Below are 18,463 nucleotides of genomic sequence, written 5' to 3'. Positions count from 1 at the left end.
TTGTTGGGATTTTCCTATTGAAGCAGTGATTTCTCAAGGCACCATTGTATGCAACCATTAGAGCTACAAGTTTTAAATATTGAAGTTGTTTAAAGTTTTAGGGTTTTTTGGTTGAAGTCGAATGCTCCTAGATTTTGTAATGGTTTAATTAAAGTTGAATAGAAAGCAAGCATGCATACTTGAATGCATGTCTCTTCTTCTATTCATTGCATTTGAGAAGTTTGTTTATAGGCTTCAAGCTTTGGCTCTCTGGTTTTAATGGTGAAAGCATTCACGTTGAAATTCTTCTAAGTTATACTTATCTTCCAATTTGAGTTGAGCTCACTCGGTATCCATTGTTGCCGAGCATTTCCCTTTGTGTGCTGAGCTTACTCAACTTCTTCGTGTGCCAAGCTTACTCGACTTCTTCTTGTGCCAAGCTAACTCGGCACCTACTACCTGTCACTCAACACCTTCACATGCCAAGCAACCTGCCACTTGGCTCCTTAAGGTGTCGAGCAAACTGGCACTCGACACCTTCATGTGCCAAGTGAATTTTTTAGAGTTGTGATTTATTTCTCACATGTTGTTCATAACCAAATCTTTGAGATCTCTTTGCATTGATTGTGCATTGAAATATTTTGATGTTGGATATCATTCTTGAGAGAAATAATTGTTGGACTTGAAAGCATTTAGTGTAATAAAGGGAAAGATCAGCAGCTGAATCATGAAATATAAATATCAAAGGCTCGTTTATGCTCCCATTTTGAAAAGTACACTTCTGACATTGGTGATACCACCTTATGAAGTGTTTTCCTATAGTATTTTTGGTCATCTCTTGAGAGTGAGGATAGGACCCCTTTAGATGGAAAATTATTAGAAAGCAACATAGCTCGAGCAAGAGGGCATTCCATCTCACCATAGTGTCCTGATCTAGTGTTGGAATGCATGAAAGCCTATTATCCAAATGCTAGGAAAGTCATTACATCAAATAATAAAGTGATTCTTCATCTGGATCCTATTTCTATCATCATTGCTTTTTGATTTCCTATCAGAGCGTAATATGCCAACATGGATTTAAGAACCATGAAGGAGTATTATGCAACAAATCAATCTCAGTGTTTAAACACCATTGCTAGGTCATGGCTCTCCAAACTAAGGAAAGGAAAATCTCAACTAGCCAAGTCCATCCACAAATCATCGTTAAAGGAAGATGTGGCAAATAAGGTAACTCTATTGAGTAGGATAATAGGACTTCAGGACTCACACAAGTTTGAAGGTTAAATGTTCCTATTTATTAACATGGTCTATGAAAAGAAGCAACACATTGGTTGCATTGAAATTATCAGTGATTCACTACATAGGCAACTCATAGAACTCCAAGCAAATGATTATTTCTACATGAATTCTTACCTCTTCTATGCTAATGCAATCACCAAAACTTGGCTTGGGCTTAACCAGCAAGGTATGTACGATGATGTGGCTATTATTTACAACCATCTTCCTTAGATACAATATGACAATAGCTTGCACCATTTCAAGAGAGTGAATGATGCATTCACAATGTTGACTATAAGAGAACTTCAGGGAAACATGGGACTTAGGATTTCACTAGCAGTGGCAAGGGTAATACAAAAGTATGTAAGTGTCTTCATACAGCTCTTGAAGTTCACTTATATCAATTTAGTCACCTATGATGGGTATCCCCTTATGCTACCTAGATTTGTCAATGATAAACTTCTCTTGATAGAAATGTGCAAACAAATAAGTCAACTTAATAAGCTTTGCAAGTACATGAGGATAGGTGAAATACCTTTCCCTACCAACATTGGACATTACAACTATGATACTGCATCAAATGTGAGGAACATAGAGAGATCCATCACCCAAATTAATCTACATCCTTACACCATGTGCTTCCCTTATGACAATAGAGGTTGTGCAATCAATGAGTTAAAGCTAACTCCTGGCCTTGGTCACTTTCTGGCTCTAGAAGATTTTTGGGAAGATTGAAAGTGGTTTCAAAGTCAGGAAGAGGGATTGGATGCAGCTTACTATAAGACAAGTGATAGACTTCAAGGTGGATATCGATGTGAAGGTATAAATCATGATGAAGGTTCATTGGTTGATCCCTTCTACTATGAGAAAATTGAATCACTAGATCTTCCCCCTATTGATTGGTTAGTTTAGGAGTTAAAAAGCTGAAGAAAAGAATTACTTATGTCCTTAAAAGAACTAGGGAATGGGTAAGTAGAATCAGAGTGAAAAAGGTGATTGATGGACTTTAAAGTAAAGGGAGGAAATTAATCAAGGTGAATCATCTCAAATGGCACTGGAGGTGACTTCTAGTGAGAAATTGTAACAATTAGATATGAGTGATTTAGATGAAGATGAAGATCTAAATTAGTTGGCTAAGTTTATAGTTAAAAGGATGAAAAAACTAAAGGGGAAATCTAATAGGGTGAATCAAGAAGGAAATAACTCCAATGAGAAGGTTTAAAGAATCCGTCAAACTGTTGAACAACACATTCTAATTACATCCTCACATGACATAGTAATTTCTCCTTTGAGTCTCTCTCCTCTTGAGATATCATTAATAGACATCACAAAGATAGATAATCAATTATCTAATTCAAAAGATTTGATGATGATCACTAAAAATACAATAGGGAACACGAAATTTTTTCTTGAAGCTACTACACATTATGGTTGTAAACCAATCTCCAAAAGAAGAAGAAAGTTGTTCAGATGATCTTGCCTCCATTTGATGCAGTCTCTAGTTTTCTTTAGAAGCCTCATAAAGTGAAAAAAATCAAAGTGATATCTAGGTTGGTTGTTGATAAAACTTTAAGTAATCTATATGTAGAAATAGCAAGGCCCATAATAGAGAAGAATGTTGATGAGGCTTCGGAGTTAGATTTCACTCTGAACGGGGTTGATCTTTATCCATCTAGTGCAGAAGGAGATTTTCAAATTTTTGAATTGTTTGCTACCCAAATGTTACAAAGAGAAAAGAAGGAGAAAATATCAAAGGATCAAATCAAGGAGTAGGTTTAGATGTTGGTGTCTTACATCAATTCAATTAGCAATTCTTCTAATGTGAAGGCAATAGTTACTTCATAAGCCTTAGTAGGCCCTGATGGCATCCTTGATCATGCCATTGTTGAGAAAGTAAACAAATACAAGTCACATAGTATGATGATCAAAGCTTGGATAAATAGAATGAAAGAAAATGCTTTGAAACTCATAACTGGGCTAAATAAAATATATGAAAAATCCATTGAACAGATACAAGAAATGTCTAAAGAGCTATAAAGTAGCAAGGAGTAGAAAGTTACCTAGCAAAATGTAGTTGATGAACTACAAGAAATGTCCAAGTTAGATGTAAGTACCTTGATTCTTGAGAAGATTATTATTGATCCAAGTGAGAATCAAACACATATCTAGGGTAAAAGTATTAACTGGAAAATGATAAATATCAGCAAAGGGATTGCTAAATTTTAAAAGATGGTCCAACTTTATGTGAATAGTTGAAAATGAAAGTTGTTGATGAACTAGTCTCTATTATCATAGGTAGAGCAATAGTAAATGATCCTCAACATATTGATTGCCAATTCTTTTTTATTCCTTTAGTATCAAAATTTATTTTGAAATAGAGAATTGAGTGTCAGATGTTGAAACTATGATGAAGCTCAGTCTAGTCTTAGTCACTTTGGAAGATTGCAACATTTCAGCCTATCAACAAGAGTTAGAAGGGATCCAGGATAAATACTTTACAACCAAACTCAGGATGGAAAATGTGTTCACTCCTAATTATGATTCAATGGTGATCATCCTCGATGCTTATAGTTCTTTCTGGGATAAGTCAATCATGTCTGGATAGATAGAGTTCATAGCTAGAAGACTAGTGATTAGATGTATGTGCATTCTTAGTAATTCTAGCTTAAGTTATGTTTTTAGAGTTTTCCTTGTATAGTTTATTTTTAGTGAGGTTAATTAACCTCTCCTAAATTATGAATTTTGGAGGTAGTTATTATCTATAGTTGAAGAGTTAGTCTATAGTTGAATGTAAATCTTTTTTGTTTAAGAGTCATTCTATAGTTGAATGTAAATCTTTATGATTTATCAACATTTTTTCCAAATATAGAGTTCTAATTAGAAGAAAGTTTTAGGTAATTTATAGGGTTACAAGTAAATTCAAATGTGAATTATAAAAAAGTTGGAGGAATTTTTTTAATCTAGCTCACAAACAATTGAATCTTTTTTTTAATCTAGCTTATGAAGTTCTAACTTATGTTTCATTAAATCTTGCATAAATTAAATGTAGTGAACTTATTATAGAGAATTATGAATTATTTATATCATTACATTTTATAGGTTGAACTTCGAATCTTTTGAAAGTTTATATGTAGATTGTGGGTACTGTACTTATCATCAATTCATTCTTGCATATCATTGTGAACTTTTAATTTGATAATTCTTAATTAAATCAACATATTTACTTTTATTAAATTATTAATCTTTTAATCATTTTTAATATTTATTAATAAAAATTTGATAAATTTGATATATCTATAATTTAGATTAATTGTTGATATAAAACACTAGCATATTTTTAGACAATAGCATATACCACAAGGATATGTGAGTCATTCACGAGAGACTTCAGCCATTATCCATTAAATCGTAATATTAGAATTTTCCTGTTTTTTTAATATTTAAATCTATAGCTTGAATCTAAATCTTGAAGAGTGGAAATATTGACTATCACAGAGTGTGATCTTACACATTGATTGAAGAAAAACTTAACTGCAGCAAACTGATGTTCTTAATTAATACAAATATTTGCTAAATATACACTTTACGATGCAAAATATGTATGAGCGAAAGTGAACAACGGTATTCCTCTTTTCCTTTGTTACATACCAGACTAATCAGTAGACAAAACAATGCAAGACTTCAGTGTAGGTGTCCGAAATCGTTATCTGAGGAAGATAGAGCGTATCGTAGTTCATGGAAAATTTGATGTTACCTGGGCCCAATTCCTTCGCACTGTATTTCTGCAGAAAATCTCGTCGACCACGTCTAGCTGGATGAGTGTACGTGTCCGAAATCGTTATCTGAGGAAGATAGAGGGTGTCGTAGTTCCGAGAAAACCTGATGTTACCTGGGCCCTTGAACTCTTTAAACTTGATCCTTTGCGCTGTATTTGTCCAGAAAATCTGGTCGACCCCGTCTGGCTGGATGAGTGTAGCAGCAACTGAACACCGCAGTGACCATGTCTCCGATCAAACTAGAGATCTTCTGATAGCAAGTGAAAGGGGAGTCTTGCTCCATTCCGCTAACATATTTTTGGATACAGCCCAGCAGATGCTTTTTATTGAAATTTGGAATTTCTATATCAGACACCTAGAAGGAAGAAAGGCGGTTCATTTGAGAAGGCAGCAGAGAATCAAGTCTGTTCGTCTCCAGAGAAATTTAAAGTGTTCCCCTCTTCTTAATTGAAGATGCAATGCTATTAATATTAAGTAGTTGTATAGTCAACTTCTTATCTATTTCAATTGAGTTATTAAAAAAATATTTAAGTAAATAATATTGATAATTTCATTAAAACTTTTGTCTAATATGATTTTTTTCTTACATTGAACATTCAAAAGAAATTTTACAATAAAATAATATAACTTTCAAACATAATCGTTGCTTTATTAAAAAGAATATTATAAAGAAATAAATATAATATCCTTCTAACATAATCTTCATATTAAACATAAAGGTTAATATAAAGAAAACTTTAATTTTCAAATGACAGAATCAAAACACATCATTAGTTCTACTTAGTGACATGAACTTCCCAAGGTTTAGATAAAGCACACAAGAATTTATAAAGAAAAAGGAATTATTTTCTCTTCTTTGGGCTCTATCTACAAATACAAAGCAATAATAAATATATCTTGAGTTGTGGGGAAAGTATAGGCCCATTTCTAGGAAAGGACCTTCATTGATGTCAAGAAAGTTGTATCCCCTTCTCAATATCAGTTATTTTCTCTTGTCTAGCTCACTACTAGCCATTTCTAACTTCATTCTAGTAGTTTGAGTACCTCATTTATTTTTCTCTCTAATGTGTGATTTTTAGATCATATAGGGTGTAGAATTTATCAATCTACTCTCCAAAATGGGAGTCTGATCATAGAACTCCAAAAGACCTTGATCACCATCCTATATGGAGTCAACATCTAACTCTAAGTCAATGATATTACCCTCAATATCTTTGAAATCTTCAACAAAGCTATCTAGGTTCTAAATAGGGGAGATATTTTATTTTTGAAAGGATGAACATTTTTAACCTCCCAAACAATTTCATTTTGATCATGAAATTCTACCTCATTTGTAGGCTTACAATATCTATTGTCTTGAATTTTTTGTGTTAGAGGATTGATTTAATCAAATTGAAAGGAATCAAGGATGACGGAATTTGTTTTATACTTACCTATTCCCTATCCTCAATATTATTTTGAGTTATATCTTGTTCAAGGATTTCTATTTTCTCAAGAACCATTACCTTAGCATTTTTGCTCATCCCAACATCCTATGTGATCACTTCAAGGTGCACATCTATATACAAAGATGTTGGATTCTCTTCAACCACTTGCAGTAAGGTGTATGCTACATCTTCCTGTAGGTTACCACCCTATTCATTCATTAAAGACTCATCTATAGCTATCTTTTATTCCTTTTCCTAGTCCAAGCATCCGAAATGGGGAGACTCCCATTGATTTCCAAAACTAGCCTCATCTATAGATATATTCTTGAATGAGTTTCTTATTGTACTTATATGACTCACATCTATAATCTTAACAAGTGGTATAATGACCTCTCTAGACCTTTATCTTTCTCCTTCTTGACCCTTGCTTAAGGTTGTCACCATTTTCATTTTGAAGATCCCATGACCATATATTTAAGGGTGATATGTAATTCTTGCACCTTTACGAAAATTATTAGATATATCAAGAAATCACTCAAATCTACCATTTCCTCTATCAAGATGGAGGAGCCAAAATTTTCATGTATTGTCTTCAAAGTTCCTCATCCTAATATTTGTATTGAAGGTTATGGAATTGAACACAAATTGGAACATCTTTAACTTTCTCTTTCATTGGGATAAAATTTGGTGACTAGTTTCTGAGATAACCCCTTTTGTCATCAATCACATGAGATCCTCCATTTAGAATTCATTCATTATCATGTTTTCAATCCATTCATTGGGGATTTTAACACAACCTCTTTACCCTAATGCACATCACATCAACCTCTAATGTTCATGATAAAGGGCCATAGTGCTATCAATTTCATAATTAGGGCCTTCTCTTTAGAAAGGATATATATCCTTCCTAGTTATTTTTATTGATCAAAATAAAGGAGACACTTACCATATTATGCAAGTTATTCTTCTCTTCTAGTCGATCTATAAATGTTAGTTCTTATATTTTTGGCCTCCAAAACTTGTGTTTAATCTCCTTAAAGCTAACATCTTTGTGCGTCTGGTGAGCACCATTCATGAACTAAACTACCTCATGAAACTTCTCCCAACCTCTTCCATTTCACTTGAATCCCAATTTATCCCCCATGTCTCCTTGACTTTTGATTTGTGGTTTTACAAACCTTGCTCTATCTTGAAAAGTTGCTTGATTACAATAGTTAAATGGCCATCAATTAAACAAGGTTCCTCAAATCTATGTTGCCCATGTCTCTTATGTGTCTCTCTCATTCCATTCTAACCAAGGAATATTACTCATTCTAGAAACAAAAAATCTTGTCAATTTGTGATGCCTACTCAACATATTGCCATGCGCCTTCCCTGGTTGATCATTGAGGAACCAAAATAAAAAGGAAATTTAAATTTGTTGTTTTTAGACTTATCAAAATACTATTTTTTCAAATTTTAGGTAAAGTGGAAATTTTAGAAAGAAATATTTTATTTATTTAATAATAGTGTTATTATAATTTTTGTCTTATTCTTAGAAATAAAAAGTTATTATGTGAATCATGGTTGAAACATGATATCTTTTGATTGAATTATTTTTGGATAAATGAATATATGTTGTATCTTCCTTATCTAAACTTGTCATGTGAAAGATATCTTTGGAAAAGGATGATGAATATGGGTAACAAAGAAGGGTAGGCATTTTCTCTTTCATCTATGTGCTAGTAAAAGTCTAATATTGTAATGCTTGGGCCTAAGTTTTGGAAACACATGTTTATTTTATTTTTTTAAATATTAAATTTGTACTTTTTTTCATCCATATCTTTGTTAGTTCTATTTAAACTTATGAGGAAAGGAGATAGGTTCATAGCTAGCACTAAATTCATTATGTAGGGTGGGTGTGTTCTCATATTAGGATGATTCTCATGAGAGCTAATCACTTTGAGGTTGGGCAAAAAAAATACATGGACCACACTCCTATCTTGATATTTGCAAATAGATAGATGTTTGATGGCTTAGGAGACTAGAGCATGCAGATGAATGATAGATAGTTCAATGACATATTGATATCTAGTTATTCATTGCAATAATTTTCTTTTTGTACTTGATGTATCTTACATATTCCTAGCGTATGATGCACAATGTATTGGTTGGAATCTGGCACATAGTTATAATCGCTTGTATTGTAAAGGACTAAACATGGACATTCAATACTATGGTCAAATTCTATTTATTTTACCCTTGATAGAATTTAATATTATTCAAAAATTTAAGTTTACTTATTGTAATTATCTTATCTAGGAAATGATTCTTTTTATGTTGAATAGTCTTGGTAGTTTACTGAATATGACTATGATTCATACTTATATGGAAGTTTAGATTATTTTCTTATCTAAAATTTTGTGGTAACTTTAGTATTTACATTCTTTCACATGATTTTAGTATTCTTTATTATTTTAATGGTTTATGAGTATACAAGATTAGCAAAGTTTTTAAAAGACTTTTAGAATAACTGATTCACCCACTCTCAGTTACTCATCCTATTCAACACTAATCATATCTACTTATCTTATTAAAAAATTAACTTACTAAACATTCACATCAATATCATATATGATAATTACTCTAGAGCCCTCAATTATCAACTCGTATCTCTTCCTTAAAACCTTTATACCAATAAATCACTAGATTTCCTAATATATAATTGTAATCCATTTTTTGAAAAGTAGTAGTTGGTCTCTTTAATTCAATTGAATACAAATTTACAAGTTGAATAAAATATAACTAGCTGATGCATACTTTTGTACTTGGTTGATGAGTGCTTGATAATAAAATTATTTTAAAAATATATAATCTCGTATAATATAAATGTAAATATGCATAAACAAGTTATAAATATATTCAACTAACTATTGAAAATACTTTAAATTCATCATATCAATTTTAAATGAACTACAAAACTCTCTATTATCAATATAAACACTTCTTATAAATGAACAAGGAAAAAAGAATCTATGAAATAAAAGAATATCCTTATTTATAATATTTATATTCATAAATAAATATACAAAAAAAAATACTCTATATTCATATATAGATTAAAGTTTTCTTTATTTTAGTGAAAGTTTTCTTTATTTTAATGAAAGTTCTCTTTATTTCATCCTCTCATAGAGTTACATTGCTTCAATATTTTTTTCCAAATCAAAGATGTAATTATATGTAGACAACCATAGAAGAGATCGAGACAACCCTTCACTAGTTCATTGCTTTAAAATAATAGGCACTCCGAGTTCTAATCCCAATGTCTATATCCCCTAACAAATGCAAGTTTACATCCCAACGGTCATGCATACATTAATAACACAAATATGCATGTAGTGCAAAAATAAAAATAACATGTGTGGAATGCCTATTTTTGTAATTGAATATTAGGACACACAATGTTCTTGAATACAGATCCAATTGATATAAGAGATCTCAGCATAGGGATTTAGACCAACATTTTAAAATTGTGAGGCTCGACTACAACTATTAACCAAACGCTCCTCTATCAAGGAGGTTTATCAAATCAGAAAATTGGACATAACCTGACATAAATTTAAAAAAAATGAAGCCATAGATTCATCTCTATGACCCAATAAAACTTCCATCTACAACATATTACGCACTGGAAGCCCTAACAGTACTTGTCTTTTTCAATTTGGATGTCTAACGAAATGAAGAAAATGACAAAGCTGGTCCGATATAGATAAATCAGCCATCAATTGTTTAGGTTAATGCATATGGAATCTTTGTGAGTCAAAATATTAGTTGAGTATACTCGAAATCTTTGTGAATCAAACAGTTTGAATGTACTCAAATCATAACCGAATTCAAAGATTCAAAGTCCACCTACTCTCATAAAACCAGCCGAAAAGTTACTTTTCTTCTCCTCCATCAAGCGGCTGAGGATGAATAAAATCTGTGTCACGCTACTCTTCTTCTTTCTTTTGATTGGATTTTTAGTACGAGAAAATCGAGTCATATTGCAGGGAGATACCAGCAGTGGCTTGAATTCATTCATAGAAGAAGAAGCATTACAACCACAAATATTGATGGGGACGGTGGAGGAGTTAATACTGAACATCCATGGACAATTTGTGAGAAATATTAATGTAATTTTCAACAACTCACAATCTTAAACTTAAAAATTTATACTCCACACATAAGAAAACTGCTCGGCACTTGAAGGTGTCGAGTGCCAGTTTTGGTCGGCACCTGAACGTGCCAAGTGATAGGAAGAATATAGGTGCCAAGTGACAGGAAGAATATAGGTGCCGAGTTAGGTCGGCGCAAGGAAGCCGAGTAAGCTCGGCACACAAAGGCAATGCTCGGCCACAATGAAGCCGAGTGAGCTCGGCTCCAACTAAAGTTTATAACTTAGAAAATTCCAACATGAATGCATTCACCATTAAAACCAGAGAGCCAAATCTTTAAATTTTTAAACAAATTTCTCAAATGCAACATACAAGGGAAGATCAATAGATTCAAGTATGCTTGTTTGCTTTCTATTCAATCTTTCATTAAACTATTACAAAATCTGGGAGCATTCGACTTCAACCAGAAAACCCTAAAATAACCCTAAATTGATAATACTTCAAACTTCAATAAAATTTTAAACTTGCAACTCTAACGGCTGCATACAATGATGCCTGGAGCAATCACTGCTTCAATAGGACAAATCCAAACAACAACAAACTTACTGAGTGAACAGGGGAAGCACGTGCAACTGCAAGCACAAACTTTTTTCCTTCTTCCTTCTCTTCTCAGCTCTGCAACTTCTCTCTGATATGCTTGATCTACAAAACTCTCTGAATGAATGAATAAAACATTCCTTTTGTCACATTTCATTTTCCCCCTCTTTTCAGAATTTGAAAACGTCACCTACCTGTATTAACTTTTCTGTCTGTTATGGACGTCAGGGTGGTAGTTGAGCATTTGGCTCAAGGGGCAAACTTCAACACTGCATTAAGTTTTCCAACACGATCTTGACCATTGTCAAGAATGGTGATTGAGATTTTCGAAGAGTTCAAGATGCCGTCGACTTTGTTCTGGAGAACAATGCTCGTAGGGTTTTGATCTCTATCTGAGCTGGTCTTTAATGGTAAGTCATGGGAAATCTCAAGGGTTTGTGATTCTTTATTTTTTCATGTTTGCGATTCTAATGTTTTTCATGATTCTTGATTAGGGAGAAAGTAACTATTCCTTCAATGTATTGTGAATGTGGGTATGGCTAGTATTTGATATTTGAATGTGGGTATGGCTTATATTTGAGTCATGAATGTGGGCATGGCTTATATTTTGTTTGGTTTATTCTTTTAATGCAAAACACAACAATGTTTCTGGAGCAAACTAGATACAGACAAGCTGCGGCACTGAGGGCAACTGGAGAGAGGACCATATTTCTCAATTGTGGGTTCTTCGGTCACCAAGATACTCTCTATGACCACCAAGGCACCCATTATTTCTGGAATTACATCATATTGGGTGATGTAGACTTCATCTTTGGCAATGTGAGGTCTCTTTATGAGGTAAAATCCAAGAATGGGATGGTTTTACTTGGTTTGAAACATTGTAACATTTAACCAAGATTATTTTAAGTGTATTATAAGCCTGTTAATTGTTCTACTCAAGATTTACCTAGCTTTCTTTTCTCTTGTTGATACTGCAGAATTGTCATTTGCATGCCATTAGAAGAGGGGGTGTTGTGGTTGCACAAAAGAGGGAGGAAGCGAACGAGACAACTGGATTTGCATTTGTGAGATGCAATTTGACTGGAAACGGGCATCCTTTTCTAGACTGAGTGTGGGGCGATTTCTCTCGTGTCTTTTATATTAAATCTAACTTGGATGTTGAGCTACGAGGCTTCGATGATTTTGATCATCCCGATTGCAGAAGGCTTTGTAACATTCTTCTTGTTGGTACTTTTTTTGATTATAGGTCATCAACAATGATTTTTCTTCTTGGTGATACTTTTGTGATTTATAGATAATCATCAATGCTAGAATACTAAAACTTGTGGTGATTTATTTATTGCAGAAACTTTAAGCTTTTCTATAGTTTTCAGTTAAATTGTGATCATTTCTGGGAATTAACAAATTTTATTTCTACTATTGTTAGGACTGCGTTCTGTGGAACGTATGAATGCAAAGGCAGTGGAGCAACGACTGCAATGAAATCAGGATGGACCAAGCAATTGACACATGATGAAGCGAGTGTAGAAGATCTGATGTTGTGATCAAAGTATTCTTAAAAAGAAAACTCCAGTTCCACCGCTGTTCACAGGAATTAAAATTAAAACTTTCATGCATAGTTGTTAGATTGCATAGTTATCGGCATTCTTTTGTAGTTTGTTAGTAGTTTCTTTTTAAATTCCTAAATTTGCTCTTTAGCAAGGCATGGAATAATGCTAAAACCACTGTTAGAACTCCAGATCTATATTTTGATCTATGTGTTAGGGATTAGTTTTAACAATTTTCTTATTTGAATAAATGTATTGGCTGAACAGCAATTGTTGGTTGGAATAATATATCATTTTTTTTTTGTTCTCTATGAAAAAACAGAGCCTCCCTTATTCTGCTTGTTATTATTTTAAAATTCTATTACTGTTGTTTTTAAATCCTACATTTGGTATTAGAGCTGAAGCTATTTGGAAGATAAGAGCATGAAAAACAATTTGCAAATCCCAGAGTTTGATGGAGTTGATTACCAATATTGGTCAATCAAGATGAAGACTTTTTTGATTGGGAAAGATTTTTGGGAGATCGTTGAATCCGGATATGAAGAGCCTGCAGATTGGAATAATCTCCAACCTAATGACAAGAGATTGAAGAAAGAAGCTGAGAAGAAGAATGCAATGGCATTGTTTCACATTCAGATGGCTCTTGATAAGAGCTTGTTTCCTCGAATTGCTGATGCATAGACAACAAAAGAGGCCTAGAAGACTCTAAAAGATGGTTACCATGGCCATGAACAGATCAAGGTTGTGAAGCTACAATCCTTGAAAAGAGAATATGAGAACTTGAAGATGAAGGAGACAGAGAGTGGGAGATTTCTGTGTGAGAGTGAAAGATGTGACTAATAAAATGGCCACTTTGGGTGAATCTATTGCTCAAGAGCAAATAATACAAAAGGTATTGAGATCTCTAACCCCAAGATGGAATATTGTAGTAATTGCCATAGAAGAAAGCAATAATTTAGCTACCATGGAGTATGATGAATTGGTTGGATCTCTTATATCACATGAGGATAGAATAAGGGACACATCTACTAGTGTTAATGAAAAGGCTTTTGCTTCCCAATTGCAAATTTCAAAGAACAATGGTGCTAGCAGTAGTAGTAACAACAACAAAGGCTCGGGAAGGGGCCAAAATCAAATTTTTTCAAGAGGATCTAGAGGAAGAGGAGGTGATCAAGGAGGAAGAGGTAGAGGTAGATTTGATAAAAGGAACATTCAATGCTATCATTGCAATAAGTATGGACATTTTGAGAGAGAGTGTAGACTAAAATCGGGTAACAATAATGCAAATTATGCCCAACACGATGAGGATCCTTTCTCGGGTAATTTATTTTTGTGTTATGGGAAAGGTGAAAGTAATGTGAATGATGTTTGGTATTTAGATTCTGGATGCTCTAACCATATGTCTGGTAATAGAGAAATATTTTCAAAGCTTGATGATAGTTACAGATCCAATATTACCCTTGGTAATAACAATACTCTAGATGTTGCGGCTAAAGGACCCATGGATGTTCAGACAAAGGAAGGTATGAAAAGTGTTCAAGATATTTATTATACTCCCAAATTGAAGCATAATTTATTGAGTGTTGGGCAGCTATGTGAGAAGAATTATAGAGTGGTATTTGAGAACATGCACTCTACTATCTATGATAAGAATAAAAAAAAAAAAGTGATTACAGTTGTTCCTATGACAAAGAATAGGATGTTTCCTTTGAAGTTTGGTCAAAATGATAATCAGCTTGTCAATATGGCTTATGAGGATAAAAGTTGGTTGTGGCATCTCAGGTATGGCCATTTGAATTTCAATAGTTTGAAGAATCTAACATCAAATGCATTAGTTCTTGGATTGCCTAAGGTTGAAGAGCATAAACAGATTTGTGAAGGGTGTGCAAAAGGGAAACATTCAAGGGAATCATTTCCAAAAGGCATTGCATGGAGGGCTCAATACCCACTTCAGCTTATTCATTCAGATATTTGTGGTCCAATTCAAACACAAAGCTTGGGTAAGTCATCATATTTCATTACTTTTATTGATGATTACTCATGCATGTGTTGGGTATATTTTTTGAAGACTAAGGATGAAGCCTTTGATACATTCAAGAGGTTTAAAGCTCGTGTAGAGAATGAGAAAGGGAACACAATCACATGTTTGAGAATAGATCGAGGAGGAGAGTTTTGCTCAAATGCTTTTCAGAATTTTTGTGAGATGAATCGCATCAAAAGACAACTCACAACTGCATACACACCCCAATAGAATGGAGTAGGTTAAAGGAAGAACCGTACTGTGGTAGAAATGGCCAGGAGCATGTTACAAACTAAGGATTTGAGTAATTCTTATTGGGCTGATTCAGTTGCTACAGCCGTATATTTTCTCAACAGGAGTCCTACAAGTGCCCTACACAAGATGACTCCATATGAAGCATGGTATGAGAAAAAGCCTAACATAAATCATTTTAAAGTTTTTGGTTGTTTGGCTTATGTTCACATCCCTGATCAAAATAGGCAAAAGCTAGATGCTAAAAGTGAATCATGTATTTTTGTGGGCTATAGTGAGGAAAGCAAAGCTTATAGATTATTCAATCCTATTACTAATAAGATTGTTGTTTCAAGAGATATGATTTTTGATGAAGGGGGAGTTTATGGTCATCAAAAACAACATGTTGAAAAGCCAAAATCAATTTTGGATGATGATGATATTGCTGATAATGATAATGAGCAGCCAGCTAATGGTTCTATTTCAAGATCACCAAGCCCACCAAGAAATCCCTCACCAATCCCAAGAGCAAGTCCATCCTCAAGTCCTCCAAAAAAGGTAAGAAGATTGAGTGATATCTATGAGAGATGTCAAAATCAAGCACATGAAGAAGATCCAATAAGTGAGACAGTAAATTTTGCATTACTTGCTAAAGCTGATTTTGAGCCATCATGTTTTGAAGATGCATGTGCTAATGAGGTTTGGATGGAAGAAATGAATGAAGAGATGGATTCCATTCATAGGAATGAGACATGGGAGCTTGTAGATCTTCCACATGAGAAGAAAAAGATTGGCACAAAATGGGTCTATACGACCAACTATAATAGTGATGGGAGTGTTGAAAGACACAAGGCAAGATTGGTAGCCAAAGGTTTCACTCAAAGGTATGACATTGATTATGAAGAAAATTTTGCACCAGTAGCAAGACAAGAAACTATTAGGATGTTAATCTCTCTTGCAGCTCAAAAGAAATGGAGTATTCATCACATGGATGTGAAAAGTGCCTTCTTGAATGGGTACTTAGAAGAAGAGGTATATGTGGGACAGCCACAAGGTTTTGAGATTCAAGGCAAAGAAGATTATGTCTACAAGTTGAAGAAGGCTTTGTATGGCCTCAAGCAAGCACCATGTGCATGGTATGCAAGAATTGATGGATATTTTCAGCAGAATGGCTTTCAAAGAAGTAAGAGCGAACCTACCCTTTACTACAAACAAGAAGGTAATGATATTCTCATTGTAAGTTTGTATGTTGATAATTTGTTATATATGTGTAGTAGTTCAAAGATGAAAGATGAATTTAAAGTTGCTATGATGAATGAGTTTGAGATGAAAGATTTAGGTCTCATGAAGTACTTTCTTGGCACGGAGGTTTATCAAGGTGGAAAGATATGTTGAAGAAATTTGATATGGCTGATTGTAAACCTCTTTCCACTCCAATTGCTCATGGAGTTGCATTATGTAGAGATGATGGTGCTGAAATTGTTGATGAGACATCATACAGGAGCATTGTGGGGAGTTTGATGTTTTTAACTCACACAAGGCCTGATATTGCTTATTCAGTTTCATTGGTTTCAAGATATATGAAAAATCCATCAGAGAAACATATGAAGGCAGCCAAGAGAATTTTGAGGTATGTTAAAAGCACAGTAGATTTTGGCATTCACTATTCTTCTAATAAGTTTGAGCTGGTTGGCTTTAGTGATTTAGAGTGGGGAGGTTGTTTGGATGACCAAAAATCTAGATCTGGTAATTGTTTTTCTTTGGGTTCCGATTTAATTACATGGAGTTCAAAAAAGCAAAGTATGGTTGCTCTCTCTTCTACAGAAGCGAAATATGTTGCGGTCACTTTAACTGGCACACAAGCTTTATGGCTTAGATAGCTTTTTGAAGAAATTGGAGAGATATAGGTTCAACCTACTATGATTTTTTGTGACAACATAAGTGCCATTAAATTAGCCAAGAATCTGGTTCATTACAGCAAGACCAAACACTTTGATCTTAAACAACATTTTATTAGAGATTTGGTACAAAATAAAGCGATTGAGTTGAAATACATCGGCACAAAGGAGCAAATCGTAGACATCTTCACAAAGGTAGTTGCAAAATATCAGTTTTTGGCACTTAGAGATCGAATTGTTAGTCCTCTCAGCATCAAGGGGGAGTATGTAGAAGATCTAATGTTGCGATCAAAGTATTCTTAAAAAGAAAACTCCAGTTCCACCGCTGCTCACAGGAATTAAAATTAAAACTTTCATGCATAGTTGTTAGATTGCATAGTTATTGGCATTCTTTTGTAGTTTGTTAGTAGTTTCTTTTTAAATTCCTAAATTTTCTCTTTGGCAAGGCATGGAATAATGCTAAAACCACTGTTAGAACTCCAGATCTATATTTTGATCTATGTGTTAGGGATTAGTTTTAACAATTTTTTTATTTGAATAAATGTATTGGCTGAACAGCAATTGTTGGTTGGAATAATATATCATTTTTTTTTTCTCTGTGGAAAAAAAAGAGCCTCCATTATTCTGCTTGTTATTATTTTTAAATTCTATTGCTGCTATTTTTAAATCCTACAACGAGACCCTTTCTTGATAGGAGTTTCATCGATGCTTCATATTGGTTATACCCCATTCTTGGATTTTAGGGTGGAATTCCAGACTCTCTTTTATTCTTCTCCACCAAGGGGAATTGTCTTCATCATTTTTGAGAAAGAATGCACTGTAAAGATTCATTTTTGTACTATATATTTGTTTTGTCCATTGCTCTTTGGTGTGCAATTTTCCATGTATCCAAACAATTTGTAGAATTTTATTTTCAGAGCAATAAAGATATTTCAAAGTATTCTTGATTTTTTCAAAGTATGTTCATAGTACTACATATGGCCATTCTGGTTCAATTTCAATTAATGTTTCATTCTACAGTTGTGTGTTGTGTTTGTCTTTTACCGCTCACTTTTGTTCGTGTGTTTGGTTGAAAATTTTTCCATGTTAAACTCTTTGATTTGCTGTTTTGCGTATCATGTCTTGCATGGTGCTTGATCCTAATTTTCTCAATCCACCTATATAAATTTATTGTTATTAACTTAGAATAAGTAGCACTAAATCTAGAACTGTGTTAATTTTGATGAAAAAGAAGTGTTCTACAATTTAGATTTTGCATTGCATGGGTTTGAAATATTATATGCTCAGTTTTATGATCTTTTAATTTTAAAATTTATAAACTATTTGTAAAATTCATTATATTTGATGTTTTATAATAAATATTAAAAAAATGTTGAATATTGAGTAATTACTGTGATTTTTTATAAACTATTTGTAAAATTTATTATATTTGATTTTTTATAATAAATATTAAAAAAATGTTGAATATTGAGTAATTACTATGATTTTATTTTTAAAAGGGTAAAAAAGAGGGCGTGGTGATTTGATTCAAAGGATTTGACTTGAACATTAAAAAGTTAGAGGTATAACAAGCT

At 33.4% G+C, this 18,463-nt stretch overlaps 1 pseudogene; it reads left to right on the top strand.

The window, feature by feature from the left end:
* The first annotated feature begins 4,928 nt into the window (after window positions 1–4,928).
* On the top strand, window positions 4,929–17,632 carry LOC149563878 (putative pectinesterase 53; annotated as a pseudogene).
* Window positions 17,633–18,463: the final 831 nt, after the last annotated feature.

This window comes from Cupressus sempervirens, chromosome 4 (assembly GCF_028749045.1).
Source record: "Cupressus sempervirens isolate cs-2001-9-10 chromosome 4, ASM2874904v1, whole genome shotgun sequence".
Classification (NCBI taxonomy): Eukaryota; Viridiplantae; Streptophyta; class Pinopsida; order Cupressales; family Cupressaceae; genus Cupressus; species Cupressus sempervirens.
Note: the sequence above shows the minus strand (reverse complement) of the source record. Positions and strands in the feature narration are given on the sequence as shown.